Here is an 18,080-nt window from a genome sequence, read left to right as displayed (position 1 = left end):
TGACTTTTTCACTGACATATAAGTAAAACCAATTGTATAAAACATCAGTAGAATGAGTGAGAAACAAAAAAAATTGCAGCTACTGTTTTATACAAAAAAAATTGTATAAAACCAATTGTATAAAACATCAGTATATGATCACTCAAATTATACACAGCTAGTTTCCCTATCTGATTTCATTGACACATAAGTAAAACCAATTGTATAAAACATCCGTAGAATGAATTGGAGACAAAAAAAAGAGTTAATGTGGATTTTTCTTTGCCCCTAATAGCATGACGATTCAAAAAGATGAACAGAGTTTCGAAGTGCAAATCAGTACTGTCAGACATCTTTTAGAAGTCAGCTGATCCTAACACATTTACAAATGTCTGATCAGGTAAACCAGATGATACAGGCATATATAGAATCTGGCAAATTAGTAAGAAAAAATAGCTTGTTAATACAGAGACACTCACGGTGCAAGGCATCAAAATCAAATTGATTATCCAGGGAATAAATATCAGAGGCGCTCCAACACAACTATGATATAAACAAAAATAGATCATTAATGTTCAGAGACAAACATGCTGCAATGCATCAAAATCATATTGATTCTCCAAAGGGGCAATTATCAGAGGCCCACCAAACACAAGCTAGGTAATGAAAGCAAAGCTGTAAGAAGCTGAATGTTGGTGATCATGACAAGTATCACCTCAATCTTAACAGGGCTCGATCGTAAGCCATATACTAGTGGTAGCAGTTTGAGAACAATGGAGCTCAAGCTAACAGCGATGCTACTTAAAACGATGGGATGGAATACTATAGCTAGCTAGTAGTCTGATCGAACTGAACTCTGGAATAAAACCAACATCTGCTCTGCTCTTAAGGGCAGTCAGTGAAATCGAAGACCTGCTCAGGAAGGGAAGGGGTGATAGCGCGTGAGGCCATCATCAATGGAACTCGTCGCTGGCGGTGAAGACCACGGCGTCGGCGTCCATGTCGTCGCTGCCGGCGGGGACGACGAAGATCACGGCGTCGGCGGCCTTGTCGTCTTCGTTGCCTGCGCGGACGATGTGGCCGTCGTCGTCGGGGCCCTTGGCGGCGCGCACGACGAACGACGCGCGGCGCGTGAGCCCGCGACCGCCTCGGTTGGCCGCGTGCAGGGCGCCTCCTGTGGCGGCCTTGAGCGCCGCCGCGACGGCCTCGGCCCTGCGGCCAGCCGGGCAGACGACGAGGAGCGAGGCGGCCGCCTTCAGCCTGGCGGTCGGGAGGCCGACGGTGGCGCGGGGGGCGGAGAGGAGGTGGGCCATGCTTCTTCTCTTCTCTGCGGTCGGTGAAGAGAAGAGAAGAGAAGAGCGGAAGGGAAATGGATGGGGGCAACGCAGGAGGGGTGGGGGGTTTTATGGACGGAGTTGGAGGTGGGATGGCGGGCCCCGGCGTCCAGCCTCCGCATGGAGAGGGGTGGGTTTTCCTCCTGCGCTGCGTCCCGTCTGGGATATGCTCTACTCCATGGCTTTTCAAAATCTCCCTGATCCCATCCATGGCCATCCGGTCAAGCTGCCTGCCTTCTGCTCTCGATCATCAAAAGCAAAAACTTCTCTGTTGCGCTGCGCGCGATGACGTAGGCACGTGGGCCGCGCGAGGCCGTGGTTTGGTTTGGTGCGTGCGAGACATGGGAATCCGATGTTGAGCTAGCATCAGAGAGCGAGGGGACGGAGAGCTTGTCTTCCCCGCCGAGAAAAGCAAACCGGAGCCAAGGAAGGAAGGGCTGGGCTGGGTCCCACTAACTGCATTTCTCTTGTCCTCACCTGGTCAGGTCCATCTCCTTGCCGCGCGCCGTTCGCCTGGTTTTGCGCGGCCGCCAGCGCTGGCTCCAACGGCCACGCTAAAATGCAGCGCGCGTGACTCGCCGGGGCATTGCATATATGGCATTTTGGACACAAAATGGATTTGAAAACATTCAAAATGCAATGAACATGACATATAAAATTTCACACAAACAAGTTGATGAATAAAAGTTCATGCCCACAAGTTCATCCAACCAAGTTTAAAATGCAAACCAAGTTCAAGACACAAACGAAAGACGCATCAATCCTCGTCCTCGTCTTCGTCCTCATCTTCGGAAGACGATTCTGCCTTCTCCGAAGATGATTCTTCCTCCCTCTCCTCATTGCGCACCGCATCACGTGAAGCTCCGACGGTGTTGGCAAGATCTTCAACGACATCTTCATGGGAATGTGTGTGAGGAGGTACATCGAAAGACATTTCGCCCATGGCGGCCGGAGGTGCACCCATGCCTCCCATGAGAGAAGCAAAACGCATGCCTCCCATGGCGGCCATAGCGTCGGGGGGTGCTCCAAAGCCACCATGCCTCCCATGGCACCTAAACCGCCCACGGTACCTCCGAAGCCACCCATGCCACCCATGGCGCCGAGGCCACCGCCACCCATTGCACGAATCATGGCTCTTTTTTGGATCAAGACTTCTTCACGTGAAAGGTTGACAAACTCCTTTTGCGCCTCATTGAGGCTAGATGTGTCCAAGAAGAACAAGTGCTTCTCCCATTTCAACAATCTTGTTCGCTCCTCATTGCTCACCTTCCTCTCCTCCAAAGCCACCTTCCTCTCCTCGGCCGCCACCCTCCTCTCCTCGGCCGCCAACCTCCTCTCCTCGGCGGCGGCATCTTGGTTCCTTGCCATTTTCCTCACCTCGTTGGCTTCTTTTCTTGCCTTCACAATAGCTTCCATAGCATTTTTGAGCTCATCATCTCCTTTCCTCTTCTTCTTTTCTGTTTTGGCTTTCTTGCACCCATCCGGTCGTTTTGGCTTCGAGTATGAAACCGAGTTGGGTGTGGGGCTTCTCTTACCGTCATCACTTGATGCATCATCCTCCTCCTCCTCCTCATCATCATCATCCAACTTAATTGTTCGCTTGCGTTTGTTGCTCAAATGCAAATCATCCAAATCTTCACGCTTCTTCCATTTCTCATCATCCTTCAACACGATATAGCAATGAGGCAAGGTAAAGACCCTTCCTTTCTTGATCTTCCCCTTCTTGGTTTTCCTCTCCTCTTCTTTGAACAAGTTTTGTGCAATGTGGTACTACATGAAAACAAAGCAAGTTAGCACTTCGAACACCAACAACAAGTATGATGAACATGTATGAAATGCCACTTACTCTATCGTCCTCATTTGTGCCACTTGGGTTCAACTTGTCTACCGCCTTTTGACAGGCCGCCCACCTTTGACAATCCGAGTTGATTGTCGACCACCGGGACCCGAAGTGATCTCTCGGAGCGGTCAATTCCACTCACGTTGTGAACATCATAGTGTTCTTTCATTCGCCCCCAATAAGCATCTCTACTTTGACCACCTCCAACGGATGGATCCCTCGACACTTGCAACCAAGTATTGCATAGTAAGATGTCATCGGCGTTGGTGTAATTGCCCGCTCTTCCTTTCGGCGCGTCGACAATGCCCTCACCCTCCTCGTCCACCTCGAACTCATGGTCTTCGAAATGCATGTCATTGGTTTGAGACCAATGCGAATTGTTGGAGCCAACACCCATAGTTGACATGTACGCATCATCGTTGAGACTACAAAGTTTTTTGAACAATGCGAATAAGCTATCTATATGAATGCATTCAAAAATAACAAGAAAAGAAACGTTGAAAAAAAATTCTACCTTGGGGGCATTTCGTCGAACACGTTGTGCGCGTCGGCCGCCGGCTCTACGAGTGAGCTCGCCGGCGCTTCGGTAGCCGCCGCGCCCGTCACACGCCCTGCAAGCTTCTTTCTCCTCGCCTTCGAGGTGCCGGAGCCGTCCGCCGTCTTGTTCTTCTTCGCCGATGCCTTGCCCTGCTTCGGCCGCGCCGCATGGGGGAGCTTCGAGGGGGGGGGGGGTGGCGGCTCGGGGCGGCGCCGGCGCGACGCCACCCGCCGCCGAGGTCATCCGCGACGGCATGAAGAGGCTGCGCGCGAGGCCAATGGTCGGAGGAGCTCCGGTGGAGGCGAGGCCAACGCCCCCCGCGCTAGGGTTTGCGCCGGCGGCGGTGGATGGGGTGAGCGGGGTGCCGGCGCGTGCGTCCATGGGGTGCAGTTCGCCGGCGCCGGCGCGCGCGGGGCGTAGGAGGCGGAGAGGAGAGAGTGCGGCGCGAGCGCTCGAGTGTGCCGCGCGCGGAAGCGGGCGCCCCAAATACACCGCGCGAGATAGCGAATCGGACAGCGCGCCCAACTCCTTATACCGCGTGCGCGGTTATTACGCGCCCGCTGGAGACACCCGCGCAAAGGGTAGTACTCTTGGAAAGAGAGAAGATCACCGCGTGAACCGACAGTAGTTACGAAAGGGGGAAATAGCTCAGTTGGTTAGAGTGCTGGTCTGTCACGCCAGAAGTCGCGGGTTCGAACCCCGTTTTCCCCGCCCGATCTTTCTTTCTTCCCGAGGTCATACCTCTGCCACTTTACCGCGCTAAAATGGCCAAATTTATGACGCGGCGCTTGTTTAACGCGGCTGTTGGAGATGCTCTAAGTCCAACCAAGAACCAAGACAAACCATCTCCTCGCTAGCCAGCCTTTGGTACGTTGGGATCAGCCCCGGGACAGATATGGACGGTCACAGCTCGATCGCCCTGCCGCCTTGATCAAACTGTGCCCTATGTTCTTCAAACCAAATCAGGGTATCTTTTTTGGATTGTCTGCATTGTTGGATTGTTAGAGAATCTACAACCGGGCGTCCTATATCCATCTCAAACAAAAAACAGACCCAACCGAAGCTTTCAAACAGGCCTCAAACGGCCAGGCTAACCGGCACCCATCATATCCGTCCTAAATGTAAGGCGGATATGAGGCGGCCCGAGCACGCCCGGGCGCGTCCGCCACGTCAACCCGGCCCACCGCTGGCCCACCCCGACCCCACAAAATCCCCCGTCTGGATGAAACCCTACCTCACTCCGCTCCACTCCCTGACACTCCCATTTCTCCAATCCATCCAATTCCTAGAGCCGGTGACATGTCTAGCGCCGACAAACCACTCCGACGGCGGCTCCAAAGACGAGCAGGAGCTGGCGCTCCATATCCCACTCGAGTGCTCGCGGTTGATACAGGCGGCAGCTCCGGGTCCGGTGCGACGCCACCTGTCGCCCGTCGGATGCGCTCCAAGCAACGGCGCCAAGCTCCAAATCGGATGCTGCCCCCAAGCTCCCAACGCACCATTGCCCCCAAGCTTCAACACGTCGCTGCCCAAACCCATGCGCTGGTGCTGCGTTGCTGCGCTCGTCGGCGACGCGTGGTGGGCGGTCGCCGGTGGCTGCCGGCGCTGCGGTGCAACACTGGCGTCGTTGCAGAGAGGCACAGGGGCCGGTGGCTCTCTTCGGTACTGCAGGGAGCTGCGATGTGGCGCTCGTCATGGTTGCAATGGAGTTTCATTGGGCGCCGTCGGTGCTGCTTTGGAGCTTCGCCGCGAGAGCCGGGTGCTGCAATGAAGCGTTGCTCGGAGCTGCAATGGAGCACCGCCGCGGTCGCTAGGTTGCAATGGAGCTCCGTCGGAGCGCCGTTGGTGCTGCAATGGAGCTTCGCGGGCGCCGGCGGTGCTGCGCTGCAGCTTTGTCTCGTCGCCGGGGGGTTTCAATGGAGCTTCGCTGGGGGTGTCGTCGGGGCTGCGATCGATGTTGCCATGGACAGCACCAGAGGTTCCTGGTGCTGCTGCCAAATTGTACGCCGACCAGTGCCAGATCCAACGGTTGGTTAGGCGGCTAGGAAATCATGCGGCTGATTTATAGCAGCCACCTATTTTTCTTACTCCACGGTATCTACTCCTTGTTATGTTACAAATTGAAGGAATTCAAATGATTCTCTCTCGTTACGTTTGCATGGATGGATTGGAGAAGCCCAAGCTCCGGGCGGGTCCGTACGTTGGGATCTGCAGCTAGCGGTTTCCCGTTGGAGCAATGTGTACGTGATCTCTCGCCGACGGTAACACGATACACGAGCCCAAGCCACACACGCGGTCGCTCCCCCGGCCGGCGGTTGGTAGGTACAAAAGGATGGCATAGGTGTGCGCGTCTAGCATGCATGTGCTGCCAAGGGCCGGAAGTACAAAAGCAAAAGCTGCACTGATGCGTTGTTCCTGCGTAGTGTGTGGGTTGCTGGCTGGCTGGTTGGGCGCCTGTGTGCGGGGCGAGAGAGGGGGTGGGAGGGATGGTTGATTCCGGTAGACGCGCGCGGTGTGGATGTGATGGGTGGCCGTCGATCGGCGGGGACGGACGGACGATGGCGAAGGAGTTTCGACCGGCGAGTGGTTGGAGAGGGACACCAGCATCGATCGATCTGGACCTGATATATATGGAGCAAGGCCGGCGCCATGCACGCACCGCTACCGCTCGATCCATCATCCATCCATGTGCAGAGTGCATGCGGGAATCACTTCACCGGGAAGATTCTTCCATGGATCATAACCGCAACAGACTGCAAAAACAATTAGGATGGAAGTTCACCTGCTGTAGATGCGTAATTGCAACCAAATTAAACGCCCCAAAGCAATCAGATGCAACGTCAGCGCCGTGCACGGTGTATGCAGCTGGCCGAATGCGATCGAGGAGGATTTTCGATTCGAAATTCAAAACAAACCAGACCAGGCAGAGCATTCCAGACGCAGGGCACGAGCAAAACCCAGCCATGTCCATGCGGTTGCGGAGGCTGGACGCCGGGGCCCGCTCCGTCCATAAAACACCCCACACCCCTCCTCCCTTGCCCCCATCCATTTCCCTTCCGCTCTTCTCTTCTCTTCTCTTCACCGGCCGCAGAGGCCGAGAACAAGCATGGCCCCCCTCCTCTCCGCCCCCCGCGCCACCGTCGGAGCGCTTGCGACCCCCGCGCTCAAGGCGGCCGGCTCGGTCCTCGTCGTCTGCCCGGCTGGCCGCAGGGCCGAGGCCGTCGCGGTGGCGCTCAAGGCCGCCACTGGAGGCGGCCGCGGGCTCGCGCTCCGGGCGTCGTTCGTCGTGCGCGCCGCCAAGGGCTCCCGCGAAGACGGCCACATCGTCCCTGCAGGCAACGACGACAAGGACGCCGACGCCATGATCTTCGTCGTCCCCGCCGGCAGCGACGCCGTGGTCTTCACCGGCGGCGACGAGGAGAAGGACCGGGTGGTCGTCACAGGCGGCCAGGAGGAGGAGGACCGCGTCGTCGTCACCGGCGGCGACGAGGAGAAGGACCGGGTGGTCTTCACCGGCGGCGAGGAGGACAAGGACCGCGTCGTCGTCACCGGCGTCCAGGAGGAGAAAGCTGGCGAGCTCTACCGCTTCGGCAACCGGGAGGTGTTCATCCCAGAGGTACGTTTCGTCGAGCTCTCGGGCCACCTCCACCTGCACTGCACCCGTGGTACATGCAAGGTCCAACGGTTGGCGGATGATCGATTGACGGCTCGATGCACCCGCGGCGGCTCCGCCAGCCGGGTGGATCGACTCGCTCGATCCAGCGGGTGCAGTTACGAACTGGAGTAAATAATACTGTAGTAATCTGTATGCATGCCTGCAGATGACCCTGTACGAGCTGGTGATGATCTGCCACGAGGAGACGGGTCGGCTGCTGAACCGGGCGCGTCCGCCGCTCGACAAGCTCCATGGCCTCAACATCCTCAAGGAATCGCAGCAGCTGATCAAGGAGGAGATGCGCAAGCTCGAGATGCAGGGCGTCCCCGTCCCCGGAGGAGGCCGCCGCGTCGCCCACCGCATGGTCGGGCTGCACCTCCGCGTCGTCGCCTGGGCCGGCACAGTCGAGGGTCTGAAGCCCCACCACTACCTGCCGGGGTTCCTCAGGACCGAAGAGCATTACCGCCTCCCTAGCAAGAGCAAGCTCGCTGGCACGCTCATGGAGCTGCTACTCTACTCCATGATGATGGCGTCACGCGCTATCAACCCTTTCCTCCCTGAGCAGGTCTTCGATTTCACCGACTACCCGTAAGAGCAGAGCAGACGTTGGTTTTATTCCAGATTTCAGTTCGATCAGACTACTAGCTAGCATTCCATCCCATCATTTTAAGTAGCATCGCTGTTAGCTTGAGCTCCATTGTTCTCAAACTGCTACCACTAGTATATGGCTTACGATCGAGGCCTGTTAAGATTGAGGTGATACTTCTCATGACCACCAACATTCAGCTTGTTACAGCTTTGCTTTCATTACCTAGCTTGTGTTGGTGCGCTTCTGGTAATTGCCCCTTTGGAGAATCAATATGATTTTGATGCATTGCAGCATGTTTGTCTCTGCACATTAATGATATATTTTTGCTTATATCTTAGTTGTGTTGGTGCGCCTCTGATAATTATCCCCTGGACAATCAATTTGATTTTGATGCCTTGCACCGTGAGTGTCTCTGCATTAACGATATATTTTTTTGCTTAGTAAGTTGCCAGATTCTACATATGCCTGTATCATCATGTTTACCTGGCAGACATATGTTCTAGACATTTGTCAATGTGTTAGGATCAGCTGACTTCTAAAAGATGTCTCACAGTACTGGTTTGCAGTTGGGAACTCTGTTCATGTTTTTTCAATTGTCGTGCTATTCAGGGCAAAGAAAAATCCACATTAGCTCATTTTTTGTCTCTCATTCATTCTACGGATGTTCTATACAATTGGTTCTACTTATGTGTCAATGAAATCAGATAGGAAAACTAGCCGTGTATAATTTGAGTGATCATATTTTAACTGATGTGGTAATGGTTAAATTAGGATATTATATTACGCATTCATGCTTATTTCCATGCCAGTATTTCATCGTTTTAGTAGCATTGTTATTAACTTGAGCTCCGTTTTTCTGAGACAACCAGTAGTTTATGGCTTACGAGTCCTGTTAAGATTGAGGTAACAGTCCTCATGATCAGCATTCTTTCAGCAGCCTTGCTTTCATTACCATGGTTGTGTTGTTGTGCCTCTCTGGTAATTGCCCCTTGGAGAATCAATTTGATTTTGATGCGTTGCAGCATGTGTGTCTCTGCATTGATGATATAGTTTTGCTTAGTAAGTTGCCAGCTTCTATATGTGCCTGTATCATGTTTATATTACCTGGTCAGACATGTTCTATCTATTTGTAAATGTGTTAGGATCAGGTGTCTTGTTAAGATGGCTCACAGTACTGGTTTGCACTTGGAAACTTTGTTCATGTTTTTTTACCCGCAAAAAAAATGCTATTCCAACAAAACAAAATTCCACATTAGCTATGTTTTTTCTCTCATTCATTCTACCTGCGTTTTATACAATTAGTTTTACATTGGAATTGATGTAGTGATGGCGAAATTTGGATAGCATACATTCATGCTTATTTCCATGTGTAATCCCATAGTATGATCATGTCCTCATTTGGTAGGGAAGAATCAGATATATGAATGGACATATAGAATACACTAGCACACATGTGTAACAGTGCACCAGGTCATAGAAAAACAGGTCTAAAAGTCTTCAAAATTTGTGAAATTATTTTTTGGTATGAAGATAACACACATTTACCATGCTACAAAATTTTGGATCCATACTTCATAAACATGCTCTTGTTTGTCAGATTTAGTTTCACAAATGCTCTTGTTTGTCAGATTTAGGATCACAAATGTTATGTGCTTAGCTTGAAGTTCAGTCTAGATCAAATTTCAGTTTCACCTAAATAAGCTTAAGGTAAAATTAAAGATATTGGGTTTCTCCTTTAGTACAAACTTAAGTTGTTCGAATAAGACACTCTTGGCTCATCAGATGGCCTCCAATTAGGCTCTCCTCAGACAAGGGTGTGTTATCCATAAGTGGAATGCTACTTTATAAGTTAGATCATGAATCATGAAAGAAGCGAGATGTAGTACTATGATATAATGTACTTTTGAATGTGTTGTGTAGAGCCTTTGCTGGTCAAAGTTCCTACCTACGATATGTCATGCAAGTTGTTTGCCGTCTTTCTAGCACATGATATTTGTAGTGCATGGGATATGTTGAAATTCCACAGCTCTACAAGTCTCTGTCTCTCTTCAATGATGGTTCAAGCTGTGAAGAAACAAAGAGTGTTTATTATGTTACTTCTGCTTCGGTACACCCCCCCTAAACACATTGATGGCCGAACATGATTCGAACTCAAGACCACAAGCATAAACAAGATGTAGAAGTTCCCTTGAGATATCTAAGAACCCACTTCACGGCTTCCCATTAAGCTTTACCTGGATTTTTCATGAACTGGCTAACAACTCCAACTGCATAGGCAATATCAGGCCTAGTGCATACCATGTCATACATCAAACTGCCCACAGCAGATTGGTAAGGTACTTTCCTCATTTCTTCTTCTTCCTTGCTTGTAGGACATTGTTTATAATTCAGCTTGTGATGGCCTGCAAGCGGAGAGATAAATAATTTCGCATCTTTCATATTAAACCTTTCAAGTACCTTCTCAATGTATCTTTCCTATGAGAGCCAAAGAAGTTTCTTTGATCTATCACGGGATATCTTCATGTCAAGTATTTGCTTAGCTGGTCCTAAATCCTTCATGGCAAATGATTTACTCAATGCCTTCTTAAGGAGAGTAATCCTTTCGTGCCATTTCCAACAATAAGCATATCATCAACATACAACAAGAGAAAAATGAAATCACCCTCAGTGTACCTCTTCATAAAGATAAAGTGATCAGGTTGTGCGTTATGGTAAGCAAGCCCAGTCATAAAAGACTCAAATTTCTTGTTCCACTATCGAGGAACTTGCTTTAAGCCATGCAAGCTCTTCTTCAGTTTGCAAACTAAGTGCTCCTTGCCTGCAACCACAAATCCTTCTGGTTGCTCCATGTATATCTCCTCCTCTAGGTCACCATGCAAGAATGCAGTCTTCACATCAAGTTGTTCAATTTTCAAGTCCATGGTGGCAGCCATGCCAAGCACAACTGGGATCAAAGGCATCTTGCTCACTGGAGAGAATATCTCATCATAGTCTATGCCTTTTTTATGACTGAAACCTTTCAAAACTAATATGGCCTTGTACCTTGGATGTGAGATGTTTCTTTAGTCTTCACTCTATACACCCACTTATTCTTGAGTGCATTCTTGCCCTTTGGCAGATTCACGACTCAAAAGTATCATTCTCATACAGAGATTTCATCTCGTCCAGCATGGCTTCTGACCATTCATTCTTGTTCTCATCAAACATTGCCTCCTCATAACATGAGGGCTCACCTGCGTTAGTCATCAACACATATTGATGTCGTGGATACTTAGAAGAAGGAATGCGACCTCTTTCACTTCTTCTTTGATGCTACATTGGTGGTGAATCAGGTGAATTATCATTGACATCATCATAACCAACATCATCATTATCACTTGATGGCTGCTCATCACTTTGACTTGTACTGCCTTGATCACTTGCATCTCCACTGCCTTCATTGTCATCATCTCCCCCATGATTGTCATGCACAAGAGGACGACAAATTGAATCCATGTCAACCTGAGGTTTGTTGGTCATTGGCTTCTCCGATTTTCCAATATATTATTGTTTCATCTTCAATGAACACCACATCTCGGTTTCTCAAAATTTTCCTATTGGCTGGATCCCACAACCTGTAGTCGAACTCTTCACTTGGTTGGCTGAGGTAGATGCAATGCTTTGTGTTGCTATCAAGCTTGGATCTCCCATTCCTTGCAACATGTACAAATGCCAAGAAACCAAGGACATTCAATTGCTTGTATGATACCTCCTTCCCTGAGTTTTCTCTGAGGAATATCACCTGCAAGAGGAACTGAGGGAGATAGGTTAACTACATACATAGCATTCAGTAATGCTTCAGCCAAAAATGAATTAGGTAAATGAGCATGGGAGAGCATAGTTGTGACCCTCTCTGTGACTGTCTTGTTCATTTTCTGTGCAAGACCATTGAGCTGAGGTGTCTTTGGTGGACTCTTCACAAGCCTGATGCCAAACTTTCTGCAATACCTTTCAAAAGGACCTCGGTATTCAGCACCGTTGTTCGATGTTGCGCACTTCAATTTCCTATCAGTTTCTCTCTCAACTTTGGCATAGAACTCCTTGAAGGCTTCAATCTTCTGGTATTTGTGTTTCACCACATACACAATAACCTTTCTGGAATGGTCATCAATAAAAGCCACCAAGTATAATGCTCCACCATGGAATTTTTCAGTCATGGAGCAAACATCAATGGGAACAATATCACGGACATTTCCTTCACGGTGTGGAGGGGGTGTACGAAATGCAACCCTATGTTGTTTGCCAGCAAAACAATATGCATAGGGTTTAAAGGATATAACTTTCAGCTCAGGGAGGTAATCCATGCTAGTTATGTTGGGAAACATTGCATGGAAAACAAAAAAATTCTACGCACACGCAAGATCTATCAAGGAGATGCATAGCAACGAGAGGGGAGAGTGTGTCTACGTACACTCGTAGACCATAAGCGGAAGCGTTTAACAATGCGGTTGATGTAGTCGAACTCCTTCGCGCTCCAACCAATCAAGTACCAAACGTACGGCACCTCCGCGTTCAGCACACGTTCAGCTCGGTGACGCCCTCCGCCTTCTTGATCCAGCAAGACGGCGAGGTACTAGATGAGTTCCGGCAGCACGACGGCGTGGTGACGGTGATGGTGAAGCTATCTCCATAGGGCTTCGCCTAAGCACTACGAAAATATGACCGGGGGTGTAAACGGTGGAGGGGGGCACCGCACACGGCTAAGTGATACGTCTCCAACGTATCGATAATTTTTGATTGTTCCATGCTATTATATTATCAATCTTGGATGTTTTACAATCATAGTATAGCAACTTTATATCATTTTTTGGGACTAACCTATTGACATAGTGCCCAGTGCCAGTTGCTGTTTTTCTCTCGTTTTTTACTTCGCAGAAAATCAATACCAAATGGAGTCCAAACGCAGCAAAACTTTTTGGAGATTTTTTCTGGACCAGAAGACACCTGTTGGTCCAAAGAAGTACCAGAGGGGGGCTCCAAGGGGAGCACAACCCACCTGGGCGCGCCTGGGCCCCCAGGCGTGCCCTAGTGGGTTCTGCCCACCTCGTCCGCCTCCCGCACCGCCTCTTTGCTCTATAAATATCTCAAAAATCCAAAAATAGGGGAGTCGTCGAAACACAATTCCAGCCGCCGCAAGTTCCAGAAACACCATGTCCAATCTAGACACCACCATGGAGGGGTTCATCATCCTCATTGGTGCCTCTCCCATGATGCGTGAGTAGTTCATTGTAGACCTACGGGTCCGTAGTTAGTAGCTAGATGGCTTCTTCTCTCTCTTTTGATTCTCAATACAATGGTCTCTTGGAGATCTATTTGATGTAACTCTTTTTGCGGTCCGGTGAGCTTTGAGTTTATGATCAGTTCTATTTTATCCATGAAAGTTATTTGAGTTTTGATCTCTTTTATGCATGATTACTTATAGCCTCATATTTCTTCTTCAAATCTTTGGTTTAGTTAGGCCAACTAGATCGACTTTTCTTGCCACGGGAAGAGGTGCTTTGTGATGGGTTCGATCTTACGGTGCTCAATCCCAGTGACAGAAGGGTACATGACACGTATGTATCGTTGCTATTAAGGATAACAAGATGGGGTCTATTCCTCCAAGGGGAGCACAACCCACCTGGGCGCGCCTGGGCCCCCAGGCGTGCCCTGGTGGGTTCTTCCCACCTCGTCCGCCTCCCGCACCGCCTCTTTGCTCTATAAATATCTCAAAAAATCCAAAAATAGGGGAGTCGTCGAAACACAATTCCAGCCGCCGCAAGTTCCAGAAACACCATATCCAATCTAGACACCACCATGGAGGGGTTCATCATCCTCATTGGTGCCTCTCCGATGATGCGTGAGTAGTTCATTGTAGACCTACGGGTCCGTAGTTAGTAGCTAGATGGCTTCTTCTCTCTCTTTTGATTCTCAATACAATGGTCTCTTGGAGATCTATTTGATGTAACTCTTTTTGCGGTCCGGTGAGCTTTGAGTTTATGATCAGTTCTATTTTATCCATGAAAGTTATTTGAGTTTTGATCTCTTTTATGCATGATTACTTATAGCCTCATATTTCTTCTTCAAATCTTTGGTTTAGTTAGGCCAACTAGATCGACTTTTCTTGCCACGGGAAGAGGTGCTTTGTGATGGGTTCGATCTTACGGTGCTCAATCCCAGTGACAGAAGGGTACGTTGGAAATATGCCCTAGAGGCAATAATAAATGGTAATTATTATATTTCTTTGTTCATGGTAATTGTCTATTATTCATGCTATAATTGTATTGTCCGAAAATCGTAATACATGTGTGAATACATAGACCACAACCTGTCCCTAGTAAGCCTCTAGTTGACTAGCTCGTTGATCAACAGATAGTCATGGTTTCCTGACTATGGACATTGGATGTCATTGATAACGGGATCACATCATTAGGAGAATGATGTGATGGACAAGACCCAATCCTAAGCATAGCATAAAAGATCGTGTAGTTTCGTTTGCTAGAGCTTTTCCAATGTCAAGTATCTTTTCCTTAGACCATGAGATCGTGCAACTCCCGGATACCGTAGGAGTGCTTTGGGTGTGCCAAACGTCACAACGTAACTGGGTGACTATAAAGGTGCATTACGGGTATCTCCGAAAGTGTCTGTTGGGTTGGCACGGATCGAGACTGGGATTTGTCACTCCGTGTGACGGAGAGGTATCTCTGGGCCCACTCGGTAATGCATCATCATAATGAGCTCAATGTGACTAAGGCGTTAGTCACGGGATCATGCATTGCGGTACGAGTAAAGAGACTTGCCGGTAACGAGATTGAACAAGGTATTGGGATACCGACGATCGAATCTCGGGCAAGTAACATACCGATTGACAAAGGGAATTGCATACCGATTGATTAAATCCTCGACACCGTGGTTCATCCGATGATATCATCGTGGAACATGTGGGAGCCAACATGGGTATCCAGATCCCGCTGTTGGTTATTGACCGGAGAGGCGTCTCGGTCATGTCTGCATGTCTCCCGAACCCGTAGGGTCTACACACTTAAGGTCCGGTGACGCTAGGGTTGTAGAGATATATGTATGCGGAAACCCGAAAGTTGTTCGGAGTCCCGGATGAGATCCCGGACGTCACGAGAGGTTCCGGAATGGTCCGGAGGTAAAGATTTATATATGGGAAGTCTTATTTTGGTCGCCGGAAAAGTTTCGCGCTTTATCGGTATTGTACCGGGAGTGCCGAAAGGGGTCCGGGGGTCCACCAAGGGGGTTCACTAGCCCCGGGGGGCCACATGGGCTGTAAGGGGTGCGCCTTGGCCTATATGGGCCAAGGGCACCAGCCCCAAGAGGCCCATGCGCAAGAGATAAGAAAGAAGGGAGAGTCCTAAAGGGGGAAGGCACCTCCGAGGTGCCTTGGGGGGGAAGGACTCCCCCCTGGTCGCACCCTTCCTTGGAGGAAGGGGCAAGGCTGCGCCCCCCTCTCCCTTGGCCCTATATATAGTGGGGGGAAGGGAGGGCAGCAAGATCTAAGCCTTGGGCGCCATCCTCCTCCCCTGTAACACCTCTCTCTCTCTCTCTCTCTCTCTCTCTCTCTCTCTCTCTCTCTCTCTCTCTCTCTCTCTCTCTCTCTCTCTCTCTCTCTCTCGCAGAAGCTTGGCGAAGCCCTGCCGGAGACCCGCTACATCCACCACCACGCCGTCGTGCTGTTGGATCTCCATCAACCTCTCCTCCCCCTTGCTGGATCAAGAAGGAGGAGACGTCGCTGCACCGTACGTGTGTTGAACGCGGAGGTGCCGTCCGTTCGGCACTCGGTCATCGGTGATTTGGATCACGGCGAGTACGACTCCGTCATCCACGTTCATTGGAACGCTTCCGCTCGCGATCTACAAAGGTATGTAGATGCACTCCTTTCCCCTCGTTGCTAGTAGACTCCATAGATGCATCTTGGTGAGCGTAGGAAAATTTTAAATTATGCTACGATTCCCAACAGTGGCATCATGAGCCAGGTCTATGCGTAGTTACTATGCACGAGTAGAACACAAAGTAGTTGTGGGCGTTGAGTTTGCCAATTCTTCTTGCCGCTACTAGTCGTTTCTTGTTTCGGCGGCCTTGTAGGATGAAGCGGCCCGGACCGACCTTACACGTACTCTTACGTGAGACAGGTTCCACCGACTGACATGCACTAGATGCATAAGGTGGCTAGCGGGTGTCTGTCTCTCCTACTTTAGTCGGAACAGATTCGATGAAAAGGGTCCTTATGAAGGGTAAATAGAAATTGGCAAATCACGTTGTGGTCATACGTAGGTAAGAAACGTTCTTGCTAGAAACCTACAAACCACGTAAAAAAACTTGCAACAACAATTAGAGGACGTCTAACTTGTTTTTGCAGCAAGTGCTATGTGATGTGATATGGCCAGAAGATGTGATGAATGATATATGTGATGTATGAGATTGATCATATTCTTGTAATAGGAATCACGACTTGCATGTCGATGATTATGACAACCGGCAGGAGCCATAGGAGTTGTCTTTATTATTTTGTATGACCTGCGTGTCATTGAATAACGCCATGTAAATTACTTTACTTTATTGCTAAATGCGTTAGCCATAGAAGTTGAAGTAATCGTTGGCGTGACGACTTCATGAAGACACAATGATGGAGATCATGATGATGGAGATCATGGTGTCATGCCGGTGACAAAGATGATCATGGTGCCCCGAAGATGGAGATCAAAGGAGCGTGATGATATTGGCCATATCATGTCACTATTTGATTGCATGTGATGTTTATCATGTTTCTGCATCTTATTTGCTTAGAACGACGGTAGCAAGTAGGATGATCCCTTATAATAATTTCAAGAAAGTGTTCACCCTAACTGTGCACCGTTGCGAAGGTTCGTCGTTTCGAAGCACCACGTGATGATCGGGTGTGATAGATTCTTACGTTCGAATACAACGGGTGTTGACGAGCCTAGCATGTACAGACATGGCCTCGGAACACACGCAATACACTTAGGTTGACTTGACGAGCCTAACATGTAAAGACATGGCCTCGGAACACGGAGGACCGAAAGGTCGAGCATGAGTCGTATAGAAGATACGATCAACATGGAGATGTTCACCGATCTTGACTAGTCCGTCTCACGTGATGATCGGACACGGCCTAGTTGAACTCGGATCATGTTTCACTTAGATGACTAGAGGGATGTCTATCTGAGTGGGAGTTCATAATCAGATGAACTTCATTATCATGAACATAGTCAAAAAGTATTTGCAAATTATGTCATGGCTTGCGCTTTAGTTCTACTGGTTAAGATATGTTCCTAGAGAAAATTTAGTTGAAAGTTGGTAGTAGCAATTATGCGGACTGGGTCCGTAAACTGAGGATTGTCCTCATTGCTGCACAGAAGGCTTATGTCTTTAATGCACCGCTCGGTGTGCTGAACCTCAGCGTCGTCTGTAGATGTTACGAAACATCTGACATACACGTTTTGATGACTACATGATAGTTCAGTGCGGTTTAGAATTGTGGCACCAAAGACGTTTTTGAAACGTCGCAGAACATGTGAGATGTTCCGAAGACTGAAATTGGGATTTCAGACTAGTGCCCACGTCAAGAGGTATGAGACCTCTGCCAAGTTTCTTAAGACTGCAAACTAAGGGAGAAAAGCTCAATCGTTGAGCATGTGCTCAGATTGTCTGAGTGCCATAATCGCTTGAATCGAGTGGGAGTTAATCTCCCAGATGAGATAGTGATAGTTCTCCAGAGTCACTGCCACCAAGCTAGTAGAGCTTCGTGATGAACTACAACATATCAAGGATAGTTATCCTTGAGCTATTCGCGATGTTTGACACCGCGAGAGTAGAAATCAAGAAGGAGCATCAATTGTTGATGGTTAGTAAAACCACTAGTTTAAGAAGGGCAAGGGCAAAAGGGATACTTCATGAAACAGCAAGTCGTTTGCTGCTCTAGTGAAGAATCCCAAGGTTGAACCCAAACCCGAGACTAAGTGCTTCTGTAATGAGAGGAACGGTCACTGAAGCAGTACTGCCCTAGATACTTGGTAGATGAGAAGGCAGGCAAGGTCGACAGAAGTATATTGGATATACATTATATTAATGTGTACTTTACT

At 49.2% G+C, this 18,080-nt stretch overlaps 1 non-coding gene across 1 annotated transcript; it reads left to right on the top strand.

Moving 5' to 3' along the window:
* Nucleotides 1–4,328: 4,328 nt before the first annotated feature.
* TRNAD-GUC (transfer RNA aspartic acid (anticodon GUC)) lies at nucleotides 4,329–4,402 on the top strand. Its single transcript has one exon. It is a non-coding gene; the product is annotated as a tRNA-Asp (tRNA).
* The last annotated feature ends 13,678 nt before the right edge of the window (nucleotides 4,403–18,080 follow it).

The sequence above is a fragment of the Aegilops tauschii genome, chromosome 5 (genome assembly GCF_002575655.3).
Source record: "Aegilops tauschii subsp. strangulata cultivar AL8/78 chromosome 5, Aet v6.0, whole genome shotgun sequence".
NCBI lineage: Eukaryota > Viridiplantae > Streptophyta > Magnoliopsida > Poales > Poaceae > Aegilops > Aegilops tauschii.
The sequence above is the reverse complement of the archived record's forward strand: the minus strand, read 5'-3'. Positions and strand labels throughout refer to the sequence as shown.